Source organism: Anthonomus grandis, chromosome 1 (genome assembly GCF_022605725.1).
Source record: "Anthonomus grandis grandis chromosome 1, icAntGran1.3, whole genome shotgun sequence".
In the NCBI taxonomy this organism is placed as follows: Eukaryota; Metazoa; Arthropoda; class Insecta; order Coleoptera; family Curculionidae; genus Anthonomus; species Anthonomus grandis.
Window position 1 is genome coordinate 55,381,791 of NC_065546.1, and position 23,444 is coordinate 55,405,234.

The 23,444-nt window shown below is 34.9% G+C and overlaps 1 protein-coding gene across 10 annotated transcripts in view; it reads left to right on the top strand.

Moving 5' to 3' along the window:
- Nucleotides 1–17,467, top strand: part of LOC126745680 (serine/threonine-protein phosphatase 2B catalytic subunit 2-like) — a 227,631-nt gene extending 210,164 nt beyond the window's left edge. For all 10 annotated transcript variants that reach the window (XM_050453648.1, XM_050453653.1, XM_050453677.1 and 7 more), the window contains one exon: nt 1,157–17,467. The gene's annotated coding sequence lies outside the window, so the exon portion shown is untranslated. The remainder of the gene's footprint in view (nt 1–1,156) is intronic.
- The last annotated feature ends 5,977 nt before the right edge of the window (nt 17,468–23,444 follow it).

Below are 23,444 nucleotides of genomic sequence, written 5' to 3' on the forward strand. Positions count from 1 at the left end.
TTTATTTGTTACGCCGTAAAAAGCATAAGCACATTCATATATGTATTCCACTAACGACTTTTCTTGCTCCACTGTAAATACTTTGTTAACCTCATAGTTTGGAGTAAGTCGAACATCGTCTCCTAACTGTTGCTGCTTCATGAAGTATCTCCAAGTGTTGGATAGGGAATAGATTTCCTTCTAAAGGCTTCTCGTAGGCTAATTCCCGTATTCTTGAGAGCAAGAGCGTCAGCCATTTGTGCCTCAGTGTGCTTTCCGATTTTACGTTCTCGTTTTTTGCGAGCCATGATGCTAAAAGTCAATTTTTTTATAAATATCATTTTATAGATAATACGGTCCACAGTGAACCGATATACTGTGTACACAGTGAACCGATTCACTGTGTAAATTTGCTACAACCAATAAAAAAATTAATAACAAAATAGCAATAATGAAAAACAAAAGAATTATTATTTATAAGTTGGCTAAAAAGAATCAACAATAGATGACACTATCAAACATTTCAAAATATTTGAGCAAACACCCCAACAACATTGGGTAAATGAACAAACGAAATTTAGTTTGCTTACCTGAAAACACACAATTGCACGTGGCGCGTTTAAAATAATACTGATCGACGAGAATCGACTAGCATACGTTAGAGATGCTTTAAGCGGTCCCCACCACACACACTAACGACCGTTGGTAAATGTAGTTGCGCCAAATTTGAAAATGGTTCTCTGTGTACTGTGGTTCACTGTTGGACAGTTTACCCTACAGCATGTACCCCCTTGGTAGCACAAAGGTTAAGACAGTCAGAGGAGTCTGAAGATTCCAAATCTCAGGTTAAGGATTGGGTTGGGTTGTGCCTTTGCACAAAAAAAAAATTATTCAATGGTCCTAGGGCCGTGTACTTTTGTTTGGACATCCATTGAATTTTCTGAAGAAATTAAGGCATGTGCATTGAACTTTTATGTTTCCAAAAATAGTACACCTAATGAAATGTTCAGAGGACACATTTATGCTGTCTGGAACCCTATAAGTAGAATAGCATTCATTTGCTAAACTTCGCCAGCCTTCATATTTAGAATAAATTGATACTTTTTAATTTTCATTTCTTTAATATTTATTAAACTAAATTATATATTAATTTAACATTATTTTGAATTTTTTACAGGGATTGGCGTGAAAACCCGGACGATCATCTTTTTGCGCCCCTCCACCGGTCCCTAAACGTCATCGTCGTCACCAACTCGATAAGTCGTCACGGAGGCAAGTCGTGTGATCGATCATCATCACCACGTCACCCTCGCGGAGCGCTGACAGGTCCGGGACCAAACGGAAGCAACCCCGTGCGTCCCTCCCTTTTTTCCGAGTGCACCTTGTTTTACTATAATACCGTCTCGCTCTTACACACTGTGCTCTACTGTACTGTTGTCCTTATTGGGGCCTCCCCCCTTCGATATGACTTTTCTGCTCTTTTACTAAAATTTTATTAATTTCCCGGTCATATTAATATAGTCTTTTGATTTGACAAGACTGTTTAATAATGATGTCGTTAATGTTATATTTGTGGTCTTAATAGTGACGTTTATCAAATTATACAAGGTGTCTACTATAAAAACCGTCAAACCTTAAGAGGTGATTAAACAAGGCATTTGCAACAAAAAAGTCGTATAACATTTGCACACACGCGAGTTCTTCTGGTATTTAAAAAATTTTAATTTTATCAAATTTCTTTGTTTTTTTTTTCATATAAACAAGAATATCTCCGTTATTCTTACCACCACATAAAATTTAGATATACCATCTGAAAGAGAATTAAATTTGCTATAAGATGGGTATATTTAAGTTTTTGAGTAATTTTTTATACCGGGTGTTATCAAAAGTTAAATGTAACATTTGGGAAATGTGCAAAATTAGTGGCAAAATCTTCTTCGTTGTCGTTGTTTTAAAATTTGGTAAAGAGTTTCCAGCATGACGGAAATGTGCATGTCTTTAAGGCCAAATTAAAAAGATATTTAAGAGGCTCAGTGAAAACAGCACTACAATATTTTAGTAGAAAACAGGGAATAAGATCATGGCCCGAACTAGACTTACTCTTCATATTTTTCAAAGTTTGCTCAATTTCCAACTCAGAAATATCATCTATATGCACGCAGAGATTTGAAACTACATGGTTATCATTTGGATTGAATAACAGATGGTCAGTTTCATCATTGTTTGTAGAGGTATAATCACTTTGGAAATAGGACGCAAATGCATTTACTATGTGATTCAGTTCCTCACTGCGTTATAGCCATGCATTCTACCTGGTATTCTTGAACAACCCTTCTTTGTCTGTATATATGACCAGAATAAAGCAGGATTAGTAGATATACTTTTTTGAATTTCATTTATATAAGATGCATAACAAGTATTTATCTGTGATTTAACAACAGTTCTAAATCTTTTAAATTCAGTAAAGCGGTAGTTACTACCTGAATTTTTAAATGCCTTGTGATATTTTGGCTTTAAGTTTTATATTGTGTTTAATTTCAGTAGAATACCAGGATGAAAACCACCTCTTCTTTTTATTAATTTTAAATAAATGAACATGCAAATCAAGCAGTTGGTAAAGCCTATCATAAAATAGTTGACAGGCCAAATTAATGTTATTTTAATTATTTAGAAATGACCAGTCTACATTATACAAAGACCTGGAAAATCAGCTCTCTTAAAGTTATATGACTTACATAAATTATTTGTTGTAAAATTGGATAGTTTAGCTACTTGCCAATTAAAAGATATTGAAAGTGCGGGATGATAATTATCCTCAACCAACAAAGGTGGAGTGTCATGAGATACAATCCCGGATATGTTTGTGAATATGGGATCCAACTTACGATTATTTATGTTTAATATTGAATTGAGCTGCGACCTGTGAGGTCTGCAAAATATTTTAGGTTATGAGCTTTACTGTCAGGTCGTTCAGATTCATAGATATCGCGATATGTAATTTGTTTACGGCTTCTTTAGTGGAAATTTGTGGAGTTGTAATAGGGATAGATCTACAAGTACTCACCGCAAAAGATCAAGAAATATAAAATTTGAAAATTTTCAATTTTTGTGGTTTTCCTTCTTTTGCCCGTGATATTGCTGTGAAAACAAATAGCTATCACAAAAGTAATTATATCATTGGAAAGCATTTATAAATGCAGTAGTTTTTTCTGAAAAAAAAACATGTCTCTATTTACCAAATTGTAGAAAAACGACAACGAAGAAGATACCACTAATTTTGCACATTTCCCAAATGTTACATTTAACTTCTGATAACACCCGGTATAAAAATTACTTAAAAACTTAAATATACCCATCTTATAGCAAATTTAATTCTCTTTCAGATGGTATATCTAAATTTTATGTCGTGGTAAGAATAACGGAGATATTCTTGTTCTTGATAAAATCAAATAATGTTAAATACCAGAAGAACTAACAACTTTTCGAAAAAATGTTATACGAATTTTTTGTTGCAAATGACTTGTTTAATCACCTCTTAAAGTTTGTTTTTATAGTAGACACCCTGTATAGATGGAAGTAGGACAACGGCACACACACAAACATAATGTTTATTCGAATACAAAACAGTCGTGGCTTATCAGGACTGTCCCTTAAAACAACATTCCATTGCAAAAACAACCCTTATTCTCTCGACGCCTTCTCGATTCTACTAAGAAGAAAAAAACAAAAAAAATTATAACCATGAACTCGTTAGTAGAATCTGTAGAATATAAATGTAACTTCGTAAAGAGTTTAAAATAAAATAAAAACATACATATATATATAAATAGGTCTAGGAATCGTACTAATTGCTTGCAATATTTTTGGAAAACTACTACAGATATTTTTGTAATCGGTTTTTCGGATACGACAGATCTGCGATTCTGTTCCCTTGTATTGTCAATGACACGTTTTTGCTTAATCGCAGCCTCTCCTGTTTTTTTTGTGATGACATTCGGTTCGCTTTAAAAGTAGTTTTTCAAAATTTGTTTGAAGCAATAATTAACGTGAAATCGGTGTTAAGATGGACTCTGCTCTTCTACCCTGATGATGATGATGATGATGATACATTTTTATTAACAAACTGTAGCCGTGTAGTAACTAAATTGAATAAGCCTTCACCTAATCGTTAGGTAAACCTAGTTCCATTGTTATTTTTTAAATAACGGTAGAAACCAATATTTGCGACTGTCTTGACTTTTGTTGTTTATATATCACGTCTTTCAAAGTTGTATATAAATGCAATTTCTTCCCTATGACTATTATAGTTAGACATTTACTTACTCTTTACATTTTATATAAGATATTGTAATAATAGCGATAATATTAAATTAAAAAGAACACGTTGAAATTACTTTAAACTATAAAACGTGTTCCTACGTTGGATATACTTTAATAAATTAAAGCATACTTTTTCGGTAAAGATATTTAATTTGGCAACTCTGGATAGGTCAATTTTTGACACCTTTCAAATCAATTTTCATCAGTTTAAAATGTTCTTCGATTATGTTGTTTTTCAAGAAGGCTTAGAAAGAAAGCCGACTTGACTGTTGATTGTCGTAGTCGCGGCACCCTAGAGTAAATTTGTTTTGCACATTTATTATTTAAGTGTCAAGACATGCCAGACTAATAATTCCACGCAAAAATTTCTATTGGCTGTAATTTCCAGTAAAACCAGACGTCATTACTAATAACCAAATATAGAATTTCGTCCAGTGTACTATCAGTATGTAAAGCTCTTAGCTCAAAGTGGCCTTCTTAACTTAGAAGAAATAAAGCTTACTTGAGTATGGGTTGTCATTAAGTAATTTAAAATACTTTATTATATGTCATTATTGGCTATTTTAATTTTCAAAGTCCTTTACTGTTTACATAGTCAATGTGTACTGGATTACAACTTAAACATTTCTGATAACACCGACTGTTATTTCAAGTCTCTATTAACAGCTAAATACGTAATTTCTACTAACTTTAGTCTAGTGAGGCTTTGTTAAAACTGTCAATTCAAAATGGCCGAAGAAATAAAGCCTACGGGACTATTAATTGTCAGAGTTATGGCCCACTAGAGTAGGGGAAGGGTGTACAAAATGACATAGGGGTCTCAAAAATCAAATTTGTCTATTAACAAAAAATATTTTAATTCTACAAAAGTAACAAAAAAATACAGGCATCTTTACTCTATTTTCTAAAATAAAAATCACTAAAAAAACTCAAAAAGAAATTCTCATTTTAAAGTATTTAATTACCTAAGTCGGTAAAATGACATACCTATTAAATATTGCCAAAAATTTCTGTAGAAAATTAATTATCGCAACACAGTTCACAAATAAACATCTTAGTTTTTCTGTCGACTCCAGCACACTCAGCGTGTGCCCATTTCGAGCAAGAACAACATTGCAGCCAAATTTCCTTGGCCTTTGACCTTTTAAATTCTTCCACCCAGTAAATGCAAGTACAATCTTCGTCGTCTTCTATTAAGAATGGGTTGTTTTCCGATTCAGAGTCAGTGTCAACAAATACCTTTTTAGTTGCAGCTCATTTTTTATTTTCGCCTGTGGGTGTAGTTCTTGATTTTGCTTCCTCCAAAAATTTGGAGTAGAATTTAGCACGGTAGTGCCCTGACGCTTTCTCGGCTTCCTCTTTCCCTGGCCTGAGATAAATGGTCCTACTGGAATGGGGCTCAGATCGGAGACAGTAACGGCAAGTAAACTTTTATTTTGTTGATCTGATGTACTGGGGATTACTTTTTGAAGATTGGTTACGTCCTTTAAATTGCCCATCCCGCTTGAAGTTTGTAGAGATAGTGCTGCGGAAGGTTCTTCAGCTAGAGTGTTTTTTATATTTATATTACCTTCAGATTCTGGAATATTTGTTGTCTCTGCTGCTTGAAACATGTATTCTGGAAATACATCAGGATTTAGTGGGCATATTCCGGTTTTAGAAAAGCCGTTTTGAATAGTGGCAGCTTTTACATATGCTTCAGTAAGTAAGGCACCTATTTGAAATTGCGTTACAACTCTGCCTGGGTGTGCCTTAACCCATTAACGCCTGGTTAATTTTTGTTTGGCAGAGAAATATCAAATGATTATTTTTTAGGTTTTTAGGATACAATACAAGGATTGACAGCAATTTTTTAGTTTTATTGGTAATACTGTAGCCGAAATTAAATGTGACCATATGGTAACACTAGGCGTTTTAACTACCTAGTTATAACAATTTGTAAAAAAAAAAAAGAATTGTTCAGTGTCATTTATTTTAAAGTAAAAAACAAAAACTGTTATTTTAGACTAAAATCTACTTTCATTGAAAAGCTACTTTGTATGAAATAAAGAAAAACAGTCAGTACAATCACCCACGTCGCATTTTTTGCACATTGTTCTTCCCACTGCGGAACAGCCCTCTCCAGCACAACGTCGCCGTTTGTTTTGGGGAACTCGAATAACCAAATGATCCCTTTTATCATACCGAATATCATCCGATACCTTGTTCAAGGAAACTGAGCTTGAAGATGTGGAAACTTTACCAGGACCTTTTGGTGGAACTCCAAAAGAGTTCAAATAAAATTCGCTATTTCCCTTCTAAACTCTAATTGCGGAAGAGTTCCTCCAGATTTCTTGTGGAATTGCCGAGCATTCTGCACACACGCATCCATTAGCCACGTAAATATACTCCACCACCACTTTTTACCCCTTATACCAATGCGGTATCTCGATATATTCTCGTCCATAAGGTCAACGCCACCCATATAAGAATTGTAAGTTCCAATCACAAACGGCCGAGGCACTTGAACTACTTTTTTTTCGGCACTTGAATATCGGCGCACAGATTCAATTGGTTGTACCTACTCCAAAACATGTTGACGCCAGAGTGACAACTCCATTATCAGCCCAGCGAACATATGAAATCCCATTTCCCTTATCAAGGATAGATTCGGTAGTACCTCTCGGTTTTTTTTCAAAGGTCTTTTTTTTTGTAAGAGAGCATCCCTTAGGTAATCTATTTTCATGCACAGTTCCAGTACCTTGATACCCTTTATCTCGTAAATATTTAAGGAGCTTTACGCCTGTAAATAAATTATCAAAATAGAGTTTATATGGTTTGAAACCTTTTACTCTTTCTACTTCTTTTAGCATTTGCACCATGGGCGCTGATGCTTTACCGAATAATAATTCACACTCATGGGAGCGGCGGGGGTTATTTCCCTGATACATTTTACAGTTGATGAGGTAACCGGAAGCCGTATTCATACACCACATTTTATAGCCGAAACGAACTGGCTTACCTTGAATAAACTGCTTGCAGCTGTGTTTTCCGAAGTATCGAATCATAGATTCGTCGTAACATAGATGTTCTTCAGGCTCAAAATAAGCTAATAAGTTTTCCTTGATCTTGTCCATTAGTGGACGCATTTTCCACACTTTATCAGACAGCTCTGGTTTACAATTATCAGCGAAGTGAATAAAACGCGGAATTTTGCAAAAACCGGTCCCTGCACATAGACATGTAAACCAGTTCATTTCTCATGTCATTATTTGAGTCCCGGTAAAACCTTTTTCCTGGCAAATCAATATACCCACTAATAATAAGAATGCCAATGTAGCATTTCATTTCTTCTACAGATACTTTAGGGTCCGGACAGTTTTTGAATAAGGCATACCTGGACGTTTCCTCGATCATTATATGTATGATGTCATCATGGATAAACAATTCTAATAATTCCACGGGACTTAAATGTTGATATGGCTTGAAGTCACATGTTGGAAAAATTTGGTGATTTGGGTGCAAATCTCCTTGGACCCAGTCAAAGTCCTCTACATCAACAGTAATTTGTGTTATCGAAGGTGCTTTGTTTTGTGATGGCGAAGGAGACCTATGTTTTGGTGAAGCACGAAGTGATCCAAGACTTCGCAACAAATCATCAGAACTGCACCCACCAACTCTGGTGTTGTCCAGAAGTTTTACTTCGGCTTGACCTCTAAGTTGTCTGCCAGATAAATTGTCAATAAATCCACTACCATCTTCATCCCCGGAGTCTACGTCTGTCAGAACGTCCGGATCGGGTGGTTCAATAAATATTTCGTCTATATTATCACTATAGGCAATCTCTAGGGCATCTTGAAGTGAGAAACCCCTCCTATAACAAAAAAAAAACAATTTACAAAAAATTCGGTAGTGTAACCGCCTAGCGTTACCATACGGTAACAGGCTGATATATACATCTGTAGCTAATCTGGCATAACTCAGATTTCGACAAAAAAATAACTAGTACAATATTTGATATGTCTTCTCACTGGCTAATAAAGTTAGAAACGGTTTCATAAAAAAACTCGAACAATATACTTACACAAAGTTTGGCTCCATAGCACTTTTACGCAATAGCAAAAACACCTAAATAAATTACACGCACACGTGTCTGGTACGAACGTCGTCTAGACCTGTTATGAACTAATCAACAAGTTGAACTATTTTTAAGAGACTGACAGTGTCATCTCTCCAACCGGCCTAAAAATAGAGCCGCAGCATCCTTTATAGAAAGCGTAAATAATTATGACCATACGGTAACGCTAGGCGTTAATGGGTTAAGCCACTTGGTTAAAGCTTGATCGAAATAGGTTTTTAAGGGACCGAAGAATGAAACATCAAGGGGCTGCAGTCGGTGGGTGCAGTGAGGAGGCAAGCAGAGCAGAACAATACCATGTTCTTTGGAGAAAATCAGACCATCAAGGTACTTATGGCTGGAATGGCCATCAACAATTAAAAGCACCTTTTCGTCTAATGAGGCCTTCGTAAGCTTTTGAAAATGTTTTAACCATTGCAAAAATACTGGTCCAGTCATCCAACCAGACTCCTGAGCAATGCCAAGAGTCCCTGGGGGAGCATTATCAGTAAGTTTGTTCTTCATGTTTTTTCTGGGAAATATTGAGGCTGGTGGGATAAAATTACCATTGGAACTCATGCAGCAAAGAACGGTTACATGGGATCTCCTTTCGGCACTGGTTATAGCACCTACTTGTTTACGACCTGTTGTTGCAAATATTTTTTGAGGCTTTTGCACAGTAGAGAGTGCTGATTCATCGTGGGTTGATATTTTCTTTTTTAATTACCTTTTCTAGAATCTCAAAAAAACGAGCAACTTGTGGTTTGTTGAAAGCCTGGGCTCTAGTAGCAGATGTCGCCTCTGCCTTACGTAATGCTATATCCGGATTTCTTCTTCGGAATCCTCGCAGCCAATCTTTTCATTTATTGTTGAAATATAGTCAAGGCGTACTAGATTAAAAGTTTAAAATTTGACGAAAAAATTTACGTAATGATGGTATTTAGAATGACACTTTTCGCTGTCATTTCCGGTAGTACAGGAAATAGATAGTCTTCTTTAGTGTTAATCTCGTGTGCCATGACTATTATAGTGAATGCCTCCTTGACTATTAACTGTCTTAGTCATTGCATATTAGAAACAAATTAAACATTTTACAATGAAAATGTGAAAAATTAACATTTTTGAATGTCAATTTATTCAATATATCAGAATTCAATTAAAAGGCAAAGTTCAAAATTTGCTCTCATTTCAGGTATAACCGAAAGTAAGCAATAGAACCTTCTCAAATTGTTATCTAGTGTGCCGTGACTGTTCTAGTGAAAAGCCTTTGCGACTATTAGGAGAGAGGGGGGTAAAATTATCCCCCTAAGAAAAAAATACTTTAACTCCAGTTTGATAGAATAGGCCTATAAAAGAGTAATTTCTCTTAATAAAACCACACTTTTAATAAAAAAAAATTATTTACTTTTCAAAAATTTTACAAAATCATAGAAGTCGCAAAGGGATCATTTTCTTCAAAAAACTTCAAACTCCTTCTACAAAAAACTTAAAAAAAAATACTCTGACAGTATAATATCGAGATAAACTGTATTTAAAACCTAAGCTTTCTCTGAACTTTTGCTAGTGCTAAAGGAACATCGGAGCGATATTCGCAAATAAATTCATCCTCATCTTCTTCCGCACACAATTCGTGAGCCCATTCTAAACACTTTTTGCATTGAATCCAACCATCAACTGATGTAAAATATTCTTCACAGCAGTAAAGACAAGTTGGATTTGTCTCGTCTTCCGAATCCGAAGAGTTGAAAAGGCTTTCTTTTATTTTATTTCCATTTTTCGGCGTCTTCTGCTTTAGTGTCTTCTTGTCATTTCTCTTTTTTGTTTTAATTGTGTTTTCTTTTACTTCCTTTTTCTTGATACTTTCTTCAAGCGCAGTTTTGTATGGCGTGCTGGTCAAGACTGCACTTCCACAAGACTTTCTCTTTCTTGTGTTTCTCTTGCCTTGAATTTTTGGAAATGGTTGACATTCTTGTAGTGTCACTGGAAAAGATGAATTTATTTGTTTTGAGCTGGGCCCAGGCTCAGGATTCAAGTACGGATCGTATCACTAGCATCATTATGAGAAGCTATATTGGATATATCTGTCAATGGGTTACGTGGATTGGAACCTGGTGCCACATCTTCTACAGTTTCATCAGTCTCACTAGGTATTTGATCGGTTACTTCAGCGGCCAAAAAGTCAACATCTGAAAAAACCTCGAGTCAAATGGAAATATGCCAGTTTTACGAAACCCGTTTATCTCATTTGATGGTATGCAAGCCTTTAAGTAGCCTTCGCAAAATATTTGACTTGTTTGAAACACCGTCACGGTTCTACCAGGATGATGGTTTAACCATTTTTCCAATGCTTGGTCTAAATAAACACTAAGGGGACCCATAACAGCAACGTCCAACGGCTGCAGCTTGTGAGTACAGTATGGAGGTACAAATTTTTCTCTGGCACTTAAAATAACATCGAGATTTCTTGTGTCGCAAATCACGAGTTGTGAGTCCATATATCCTGCTTTCAAAATCTAGCATATGAGTTACTAACTCTTGCTCTTGTTCCGGCGAAAATACAGGGTGGCAGCTCCCAAGTGACTTTATCTCTAGCTTTGCTACCTTATTTTTGTCCATTACACGCCGTTTAAGCGACATTCTTGGTACGTTAAAGATTCGGGCAGCGGTTTTCACAGGCATTCCTTGCTTAATTTCTGCTATGGCATTTTTCATGTGCTCAGCATCCCAATTTTGCCTATTGGTTATTCGCTTATATGTTCGTGGCATCCTGTAAGAATACGACGTAAAATGAGTTTGTAAATAAAAATTAGGATTTACAACAATTTGGTAAGAACTAGGGGGTAAAATGATCCCCTTTTTAAAACGGGATCGTTTTGCCCCAAAGTGACATGCAGTACCATTTGTTAAAAGAAAATTAATTGACATATATTAATTAAACAAAAACCACAAATCAACTCAGCATCCCTTCCTCAACAAAACAACGTAAGAAGAAGATGGATCAGTCACATTGTTAAAAAAATAAATAAAACAAAACAAATACCTTACCTTATATTATAAACGTAAAAAACACAAGTTCACGTAGCAATTGTTGGATTCGAACTGAATCGCAATTCCGATTGTGGTCTATTTATAACCTCTTCGCCTAGAACATTGTTGCCAATATTACGCTTATTTTGCATAAAATGGGAACTTTTAAATTGCGGGATCATTTCAACCCGCAGGGATCATTCTACCCCTCCCCCCTATAGACTCTCATAGTTGTGGCACACTACGGACAATTTAAATATTTAAAAAAGTTGAATATTTGCTCTTCTCCAGTACAACCAAAAAAGTCACAGAAAACAAACATTATACAGAAAGCATCCTCGACTATTCACTGTCATAATCATGTCACACTAGAGAAAATTTAAAGACTTTAGAAAGGAAATGTAAACTTTTAACATATTAGTGTCCTGCTATTACAGAACTTAACATTAAATTAACATGTAAAAATTTATGGTTTGCTCTTATTGGTGGTGCAACCGGAAGTCACAAAAAACAATCAAATACAGACACCTACTCTAATTTTAATCAGGTGTGCCATGACTATTACAGGGAAAGCCTTGTTGACTATTAACTGTCATTGTCATGGTACACTTTAGTAAATTTAAACAGTTTATAACGAAAATGTTAACATTTGACATGACATGGTATTACAGAACTTCAACTTTTAATTTAAATATGGAAGTTCATAATTTGCTCTCGTTTCTGAAACATAACCGGAAGTCACAGTGTGCCGTGACCGTTCTAGTGAATGCCTTCTCGACTAGGGATGCAACGATACTAGGAAAGTATCGATACTTTGTACTCACGAGTATTTTTTGTTTAAGTATTACTATGCTTAAAAGTATCGATATTCTTAGGTATCGATTACTTTTTCAATAATAATTCAATAATTTTTGGTTAATGTTTATTACGTATAAAATGCAGGTAGTGTTCAGATACATAATACATATAGCATATAGAGACTTTATTGACGTAAATATATCAATATATCTTGATATTCAATATCTATCTATCTTGATTTCAAAATAAATAATATTTTGGGAAAAAAACAAATGATAAACCTAAATCCAATCTTCTTCTGGAATCGGCCCGAGGAATAAGAGTTTCTCCAAACGTTTGCCTAAAAGTCTATTTCTAGCTTGGGTTACTGTAGCACCGGCATGAGAAAATAGGCGTTCTGATGGAACGCTAGTTGCTACAAGACAGAAATATTTCATAGCAATCTTATATAATTTTGGGTATATGGTTTTCATGTCCATCCAAACTTTCAGTGCCTCACTTTTCAGTGAAGTAACTGAATTAGCTAGATATAATGACAACTCATCGATAGAGCTAATTGACTGTGAATCTTTTCTTTTCTGTTTATCAAGAGTCAAGCTCTGATGAAAACTCCAGAAATCATTGTATTTCCTCTGTGGAAGGGTTTTCAATGCCGTCAACGTCCGATTCATCATTCACCATACTTCTTATCATAGTTAATGCACTGGCAAGAGCTAGTGGATCTTGAAAGTGAAGATTTTTAAACCTAGGATCCAAGATTGTTGTTATTGCAAGTTTCTTTACCTGTTCAACAGTTGAGAATCTTTTTTCCATTTCTTTAATGATAAAAGATTTTATCTCTTGAGATTCTCTCATATCTAAGTGGTTGCTAAGTAATTATGTGTTGTACAGTTAATCGTTGGTATGACTCTAGATGCAGTAACATAGAATTTACCAGATAATTCACGTGTCATAAACGGCTTGAGAACAATTATAAGCTCTTTAACAAGTAATAATTCCATTGCATCAAGCATGGGTGGAGCTTCCCTTTTTCCAAACAAAACTTCGCTTACAATTTGTGCCAGCTCTATAAATCTTTGTAACATAAAAAATGTGCTGTTCCATCTAGTTTTGACATCCAAAATTAAATTTTTTAGGTTTCCTTCATTAACATAGTTTTGTTTTTGGTGATTTCGCAGCTGATCACTAGCATTTACAGAACTTTTAAACCATTTAACAATGTTTCGCACTTTACTTACTATATCTGATACTTTATTATTGGCACCATACCATCTGTCACCACGGCCACCACTTTATCCAATGCTATTACCCATTTCTCTAAGCTACTTGTTAGTTTTTGACAAATGTATTCGGATGTATGTCTTTGATCCAACTCTTGCACAGCAATTATGAGTGAATGTTGATTACAGTTTACAACAAAATACCCTGTGATTCCGAGAAAGCTTCTGGTTGTCATCATTTCACTCCAGATATCGCATGTAAGTGATATGAATGAAACTGACCTCATTCTTTCTTTGTACACTGAAAACATTACTTCATGTTTAGAATCAATTTTAGCTTTAATATACTCTCTACTTGGAACCTTATATAAAGGCGCTATATTCTTCATTAGCTTTTTAAATCCCCTTCCTTCAATGGCATAAAAAGGTCTGTTGTCTGCACATATAAAGAACATGATTGCATTTGTTATTTCACTATGGCGAGAACCTCCCTCTAAAAAAGAAGAAATTTTGAATAGTTAAATATCCACAGTCTGATGTTAAAAAAACCTATTACCACTATAAGAAGAAACAGATCGAAAAGATTTTAAAATCGGGTGTTCAGTTACGCTACTGCTATCAGAAAAGCTTGATAATGGCCTTGGCCCACGGCATAGCTCTGAACTTTCTTCGCTACTTGTGGAAGGTTTTGAATTGCTATAAAAGTCATTGGTGTTATTTTGTTCCTCATTCTCGGCAGTACCGTTTAAAGGAACTTGAGATAATGTGCTTTCTTGGCAATCAACACCTCTTCCTTTTGCAGATTTTGTATCTTTAATAATATTGATTCCATGTACCTAAAATTAAATTTATCTTAAAATTTCTACACTATATTGTAATCACTGTTTTCTTGATATATTGGCGAATGCAACCTCCAATGCTTTTTTTATGAAGTTGGTTAAAAACAGGGTCTATTTCTGACAGTTTTTAGATTTACATTTGACCAATAAAAACTCCAAATAATATGAAAAATCTTACCTTTAAATATTTAAGCATATTCGATGTATTTCCAGTTGTTTTTATGACCTTCAAAAATTGTTTGCAAGATACAGACGATGTATTTACCTTGTTGAAATACATCCAACATCCACTTTTTTGTTTAGACGCAGGCGGCATGATCCGCAAGATCATGGATCAGGATCATTTCTGAAAACATAATTATCTGTTTGTAATTACTTATTTACCCTACTTATTTACTACATTACAATGATTTATTTATTTTCCTAGTTTGTTAGATGTACCTTTCTATTTTTATTCTTACCTTCTTCTAAATCCTGCTAAATTATGCTAAATACTACTTTATCACAAATCACTTTTAACACAACTTACAAGTAGGAATTCCGCATTCCGCTCGAAGTTGCGTTGCGTTTCTAATTATCGTGGGGTAATCGAACGGCAACGTCCGGCATGCGCGTGCATAATAAGATCCTTTACGGTCCTACTGCACCATACAAATTTTTGAGTAAAAATACCGAAAAATTGTTCCTAATTTTACATATTTTTTAAATATCCTATTTGCTAAAACTAAATTAGATTTTGAGCCATTATGAAAAAGAAAAAGAAACTGCAAACTAGACAAGTTTATCCCGAATGACGTTACTGTCTACCACATTTTTCGAAGCATATAACTGTGAACGTCTTCCGGTTCCCACCAGCATTATTTACAGACCTTTGTGCAAGAAAAAAAAGATATAAAATAAAACGGTCCATTTATCTACTTCTTTTTTCAATTCAAATTACTCTGTTTACAAAAGATGTTGCTTCTGTAGAAGTTATTTTTATTTAAGTATCGGTACCTACTCGCTAGATAAATAGTATCGATAGATAAAAGTATCGAGTATAAAAAGCACTCGATATTTTAAGAATGTATCCATACTTCTAAAGTATCAATAGTATCGTTGCATCCCTATTCTCGACTATTATAGACTGTCATAGTCATAACATGCCACAGCAAATTGAAATATTTTTGAAAAGTTGAAAATCTGCTCTCATCCGGCACAACCAGAGTCACAAAAAGTAGAGACTGTTCTTAAATTCTAATTCAGTAGAAGTGAAAGCCTCCTTGACGGAAAATGTAAAGTGCCATTTCCTATTAAACATAATATAAAAGTGCATTTAAAATTCCTGTAATTTCCGGTTAAACCGGAAATCAGCAGTAACATCCAAACGTAGACTTTCCTCTAATTTTGATCTAGTGCCGTAACTTCCTGGACTATTGACTATCATACTCACGATAAACGGTGAGAGTTCATATAAAGTTTTTTGGAGTCAAAGACAAAAAAACCAATTACATACCGTTTTAACATAGTCTGGGATTAGATTATTAAGCCAGAGTGGCCAAATTGAATATCGAATTTTGTGCGTTAAAGTTAAACGTAACCCTGTGAAAAAAAGCCGCTAGTCTATAAGTTGTTTTAATGTGACAAAGAAAATAGTTAATAAAAGAAGCATTAACAAAGATAATCTTATAAATTAATATTTAAACTTAATAGGATTTAATACTTTACTTGTGAGATATAATTATAACATTAATTAATGTAATAAGTCGGTCGGCGCAGTGTGCACCAGCGGGCTGGTCTTAGCTGTACGCATACGTGTTGAGTGATTAATATTATAAATATATAAATATATATACATAATATATATATCAAAAGCGTGCCATACATAGAGACTTTTATCTCCTGTCGCCTCAACTTTTCGTGTTCATACGTCGTTCTTCGCGCATATTTTATTCTCTTTTCCCCATACTGATCTTTTTATCGAAATCATTTTAATGTGTGTTAATTAATTATTATAAAGACTTTTTGCTTGCTGTGCGTGTATTGGTAGGCGGGGTCATTTCTTACTCTCTTACCAGAGGTTTCCACTATCAAGCTAAAAAAGTGTAGTGCACTATTTTCAATAAAACGTTAATTAATTTGTCCAACTTAACCTGTATCCCCGCCCACCTCTCAAAGGATCGGTCTGATTTTAAACAAACTAGTTATAAAAATAAACCCAATTTGAATTATATTCGTCATATTTTGGCGGAGTTTATGATCTAGAAACCCTGTTAGAAACTAATTATTATCCCGTGCAAGTTTCGTTGATTAATTCGCCCGAAATCCCTTTATAGGTTGTTTTTTTTTTGTTGTTATTTATTAAGTATGGCACTTGGTCGGCGAGACTTGCACCCAATCTATATATAGAGTTAAACATATTTATATATTTGATATTTAAATCATTTTGAAATTTTATGAAAGAAACCATTCTGTCCTTAGAGGTATTTCTACATGCCTTATTAATATTTAATAATAATAAGGCATAAAAGTTATCTCGGCAATCCATTTTGTTACATATTTGTATTTATCTCTCTATTAAAACAAATTGAATTAACACCACCTATACATGCTGTACTTATTAATTTTTTATTGTACAAATTGTGTTATACTATATTATATCGTTAAAATTACATTTTTCTCTTCGTCTGAGAGACGGCGTTTCAACCGTGGGCCCTGTACGAGTTATTTAAAAACCACATAAAAGTTTTATTTTTAAATAACACCACAGGGTCTGCTTCTATGTAAATAAGTGTACAAAATATGTGTTAATCACTTAATGTTTATTCACTTTTAAATAATGATAATGAATCTCTTGCACCATTGTTTAAATCTTGTTAGAAACGATTTGAAAGCGATTTCTCTGAGACGTTGAGTTTTATTGATGAGCGAATGATGAATTAAATCAAATTTCTCCTGATTTGGGGTCGGCTTTTGATCGTCCAACACAATAATAATCTTAATTAGTGAAACAAGACCGAAAAACGTTTTGATTTCTAGATGAATTCACCCTTTTAAATTGGGAAGCTAGAGTTTTTGTGCATTAATGTGTCAGACGATCAAGCAAACCCCAAATATTTTTTTTGTTGTACGATTGAGTGTTAAATTATGTATCTAATCTTATTCTGTAAATTTTCTCTATAATATATTATATACAAATTAATACAAAAGTGTTATTATTTGGTTTTTTTTTTTGGAAGATTTGGTTTAGACCTACTCAACAGCAAATTCTTGGAGTTGGGTTGTTAAAATTAACTTTGGGTCAAGTTAAATTATACCTAGGGTGCCTGCGCCGGTTTTCGACCATTTAATAAAAATTTACTTACTTAAAAGTATTAAAACAAAGAAATAAAATTAATAACGTATTTAGGGACAAATAAAACAAATATAGTCTTTTAATCCAAAAGTAATCGTGACTGACGATGACTTGGTAGAACGGAAGGTACTCGAGAGATACTGGCCCAGTTCCAAACTTATCTTGTGTACATTTCATGTGATGGTGAAAGCTGTCTGAAAATGGCTGAACATCTCCAAGAATAATATAAATAAGGAAGATACACAGCAACATTACCAGGTATTTAGGAGCATTCTAGTATCTAAAACAAGGGACTTGTTGGCATATAACACTAAAAAATTTTATGCTGAGTGTAAATATGCTGAGCTTAAAAAATATATTAAACAAAAAATAGATCCAAATATAGAATGCTGGTGTTTATTTTTTAGACAAAGTTATCTGACACGAGGATTTGATACTAATAATTCAATAGAAGTCATGTTCCGGTTGTTTAAAGACATACCATTAGAACGAACTAAGGCATATAACTTACCGCAATTAACAGATTTTATCGTAACTGCGTTTGAAGGATATTACAAGCAACGAATATTGGATCTTCTGTTTGGCAAAGTAAGAAAAATTACTTTAGATAAGTTGCTATTAAATAATATACGTATTTCTGCTAATAACATTTCTGAAATAGGGGATAAACAATTTAAAGTAATAAGTCGCACAAATTTAGAAATAAACTATTTTGTCGACATGAATATTGGGATTTGTACTTGTCCAATAGGTACAAATGGCAAAATCTGCAAGCACCAGATATCTATTATAAAACTTTTTAATATTGAAGAAGTGTCTAATACCTTACATCAAAAAATAAAGCTATATTTTACGAAATCGCAACTGGAACTTCTCCACCTGAAGGGTTATTGTCAGAACTCAAATTAAACCCGCTACATCTAACAGAAAGTAAAAATGCAGTAAACTCAAAAAACTACAATGACATCTTGATTGAAGTAGACGACAATATTACAAATACAAACGTCATATATTCTCCTTCAGTATCTTTTGATAGACAAGATTTTAATAATTCCAGCAATAAAAACTTGGAAGAATGGAATGCCTTCTCTATCAAAAAATTTGATGACGATGTGAAAGCAGCCCTAAAAGATGACCCATTTGGTTTTACTCCAGCCGTTATGTCATGTGTTAAATCTTATTCAAAAAATATTAATTCCAGCTCTTCACTGATGAGCTTATTTAATATATTTAAATCGCAAAGTGTCAAACCATGACGACTTATATCAAACAAAACGTGTCGAAAAGGAATAAAAATAGGAATCCAGCCAACATTCGTTTCGAAAACTTCAAGCAGGACGACCTGTAGGATGTCTTACTAAGAAAAAAATCAAAGCTCCTCATTCACTCACAAAATGTGTGGAAAGCAATGTATCCTTAGATGATAATAAGATTATTAAATAGCATGAAGCCTTGTTTTAATATTTGTAAAATAGATACCTATATGTAATAATAAGAATTTAAACAAATACAGTTTATAACTCCAATATTTGAATATTTTTTCAATTCAGAATTTTTTTTATACCTACGTTGAATCAAAAATTAATTTTCAGATGCTGTTTGTATCTTTGTTATTTATTGCAAATCGCACTTATCATAACCACCAAAAATTTAAAAATCAAATCTCCTTTTTGCACTCACTATGATTATATCGGACGAATGTGATCGCAAAAATGTTTGCGATCACACATGTCCTATATAACATCTCTCTCGGCAATTTCCGAAGCTGCGCTAAAGTACGTCCGGTATGAATATGCCGCCGGGACCCGGCGATCTCAGCATCTTGTTAGTTTTTTTCGTGCGGATGACATAAAATTTTACAGCACACTTTAAATTTTAATTAAAATATAAAATGATAAAAATACAGTAATTTGAGTGAAAAAAAGTGAGATCGGTGCATGTTACTAACGTTAGGCCGGCATACGTATTGAGAGTGGGAGTGCCATGAAGCGTCGTGCTGTAGTTGGGTTGGCTAGAGTCGGACTTGAAAATTTTAAATTTTAAAGAGAATTAAAGAAGCTACATTTTTTCAGTTATAGTTGATATATATATATTGCAAAAGTTGATCAGTTAAGTATAATAATTATTCTATATAGTAACGGACCAAACTGGTGCGGGCCTTTGCCAAACCATTTTGGAAATTCTAAACAACCATGATCTTTCTATAAAAAAGCTTCGTGGGCAGGGTTATGACGGAGCTGCTAACATGAGCTGTGTGTGCGGTGTACAAGCGGAAATTTTAAAATTAGCACCACATGCTCCATATGTGCATTGCGCAGCACATAATTTAAATTTAATTCTTAATGATTCAGTTAAAGATATTGCGGAAGTAAGAAACTTTTTGACATGGTTCAAAATTTATATGTGTTTTTTGGTCACAGCATCAAACCATGGGCGCTATTGCAAAGTGTGAAGCAAAATAAAATAACTTTAAAAAAATTAGCACCTACTCGGTGGTCGTCCAGGCATGATGCTTTGGAAGCTCTTCGTTTTAGGTACACTGATGTATTAAAGACACTTTCTAAAATAATACTTACTTCTCAAAATACAGCGGAAATTACCGAAGCAACATCTTTAAAAAGTCAGTTAGAGAAATTTCAAACAGGTCTTTTACTTATAATTGAAAAAAAGTCTTAAAACAAGTAGATACCGTTTCTAGGCTCTTACAAAATAAAGATTAAAATATTGATCAATCTATCACATTATTGAATACTTATTGAATATGCAAATATGAAAGAAATGAGGAATAATTTTTACTTATTAATGCAGGAAGCTATTGAATTAGCAGGAGAATGGGGTACTTCTACTCAGTTCGTGCAAAAAAGAATAGTTCGCCCCAAGATATTTTTTGACGAGAGCAGAAACCACCACCACATTGAAAGCGTTGATGAATGGTTTAAAATTAATGTTTTTTTATAAAACAATCGACATAGTTATTGCTCAAATAAAAAGCAGGAGTGGCGCATTGAACGAAATTTACGACACTTTTAGGGTAATTTCACCAAAAACTATACGTAATTCATCCATTTCGGATAAGACATTATATGAAATGGGCGAAAGGCTTTATATTAAATATCCAGACGATCTATCCGATTCAATTGCTTCCCAATTAATATCTTTTAGAAAATGTTTTCAGGGAAAAATAAATGACATCAATACGATTTTAGAACTACTCGAATTTATTTTGATTCAAAATTTTTCATCTTGCTGCAGTTTTAGCGAAATTGTAACCGCATGCAATATTTTTCTTACAATTCCTGTTTCAGTAGCTTCTTCAGAAAGATCGTTTTCAAAATTAAAAATTATTAAAAATTACTTAAGAAGTGTAACGGGCCAAAAAAGGTTGTCTGCTTTGGCAATTATTTCTATTGAAAATGAGAGAGCTCAATATTGATAATATTATCTCAACTTGCAAATTCCAAAGCAAGAAAAAAAACGTTTTAGGTGGATTTTTTTTATTATTAAATGCTTCTTTTAGATTACATAGGATAGGTGTAGGTAGGTACTAAGTCATACGTTAACGTGTTTTAATATAGTAATATAAATAAATGTCTTACAAAAAAAAATTATTTATTTTATTTTCGGCGTTTTCCTATCAGAAATAGGGGCCCGGCGAAAATTTTGAACACAGGCCCGTGCCGACGTCGGTACGCGGCTGGTGTTCACACTGACAGGTGACTTTTAACCCTAGAATATTGAGATGTTTAGAGTAGAAAAAGAAAGGATTATTGAAAACGGGTTTAATGATAGAGAGAGATTGCTGCAATTCGCTTTCTTATTTTAGACAGACTTCACAAACCCTAGTCGAAAACAAAACAGGCGCCGGTTGGATAACTGGCGCAGTGACCCTACATTTGGAGCATATTTTTTATTAGGTAAGGAAAAGAAATTTCCAACTATTTGGGAGGTGCATTATGCATTATTTACCTCTGAGCCCCTTGAATCATAGTGTTTACAGGAGAGAATTAAGAAAGGGATTCTACCTTAAAATTAAACATCTATTTACCATTGCCAACCTAGGAATTAAAAAATTCCTACGCGTGAGTCTGAGCCTAAACATGCCCTTGGACTTTCTGATCGTTCAATGAGGCGAATTCTTCACGATGACCCTCCATCATCCAAACAACTTGACGATTGTGCAAAAACTTTTCAACCGCGATTTTAATTCTCGAAGAAATTAACGCGCTTCTCGAAAACGTCAAAACCGTAAACACAAAAAACATGAGTAAAAATATAACGTCATTTTACGGATACGCATGCATGTCTCTAGTGGATGGACTAAAAGTCACGGATAGGCTTGACAGTCTTACGTATCCGTAATTACGTACCAATGTGGTTTCAGCTTAAAAGGGATCTACAAGTAAAACAAAACATGTATTTTCGGTACGTCAAAAATGCATCTTTTTTTTTTTAAATTAGGTCACCTATTTTAATGTTTACCATGATACTTTATAATCAGGTACCTATGCTATGCTTATAGACAGGTACCTATATAACAGAGGAGATTCTAATAGAATCGCAGCTACATAGGAATCAGCATGCCTACATGAAAGGGAAGTCGACGGAAACGGCACTTCACTCTGTAGTGAGCAAAGTGTGTCGGGAGACAGGGCTGTCGGTCAACCCTAAAAAGACCGAGCTCATTCTCTTTACTAAGAGGCGGAATTTGACAGGCTTTAAACCTCCTATTATGTATCAGACTCGCCTAACTTTGAGGCAGCAGGTCAAATACTTCGGAGTCATTTTAGACAGCAAGCTCACGTTTAAAACTCACGTAGAGCAGGCAGCAAATAAGGCAACGGCCCTAATATGGCAATTACGGTAAACAATAGGTACAAGATGGGGTCTTAAACCCCATGGTCTCCAGTGGCTTTATACCGCAGTCATACGGCCGAGGATCTCGTACAGATCCGTGGTATGGTGGCCAGCCGTATTGAAGGTCACCAACGCCCAAAAGCTGACCAGACTGCAAAGACTGGTCTGCTTCGGAATTACTGGAGCTATAAGAACAACACCTGCGGCACCACTTAATATTCTTCTTGGGCTACCGGACCTCCCAGTCTGGATTGAGAGGGAGGCCATGGCGGCGTATAAGAGGATGAGAGATAGCGGAGCGTGGCGCAATGTTCACTTAGGACAAGGCCATATGACGATTGCTCTCAGGATGTATAAGAACATACCAATTCTGACATCCAGTTGCACTACAGAAAGTGGCAAACTAAGGTTAAAGAAGGGGTTTCAAGTCGAAATCCCGACAAGGGAAGAATGGTCGGCGAACCAAGTTAAAGAGCCAAGTGGTTTCCAGGCCTGGTACACGGATGGATCATGGATGAAAAGCACCAATTCAGCCGGAGCCGGAGTGTACAGGATGGAAACGAACACAGGGGAATTTTTCCCGCTAGGGAAACACACCACAGTTTTCCAAGCGGAGGTGTTTGCTATACTCGAAGTAGCGAACAAACGAGAGGCATTGGAAGGTGACGGGGGGATTTGCATCTACTCCGATAGTCAAGCTTCCCTCAAGGCAATTCAGAAACCCATGGCCAGCTCAGCGCTAGTCCAGGAATGCAGAGACGCATTGGAAAGGCTTGCAGCACCCAAGGAAGTGAGGCTGAGGTGGGTCCCAGGACGCCAAGGTGTTGAGGGCAATTAGCGGGCCGATGAACTGGCAACACAAGGTTTCGTTAACCCCTTGGTAGGCCCCGAACCTTGTCTCGGTCTTAGCAAAAAACAAATCTCCCAGGCACTTAATAATTGGGCCTGGGAAAAAACAAGGAAGAATTGGAGAAGGA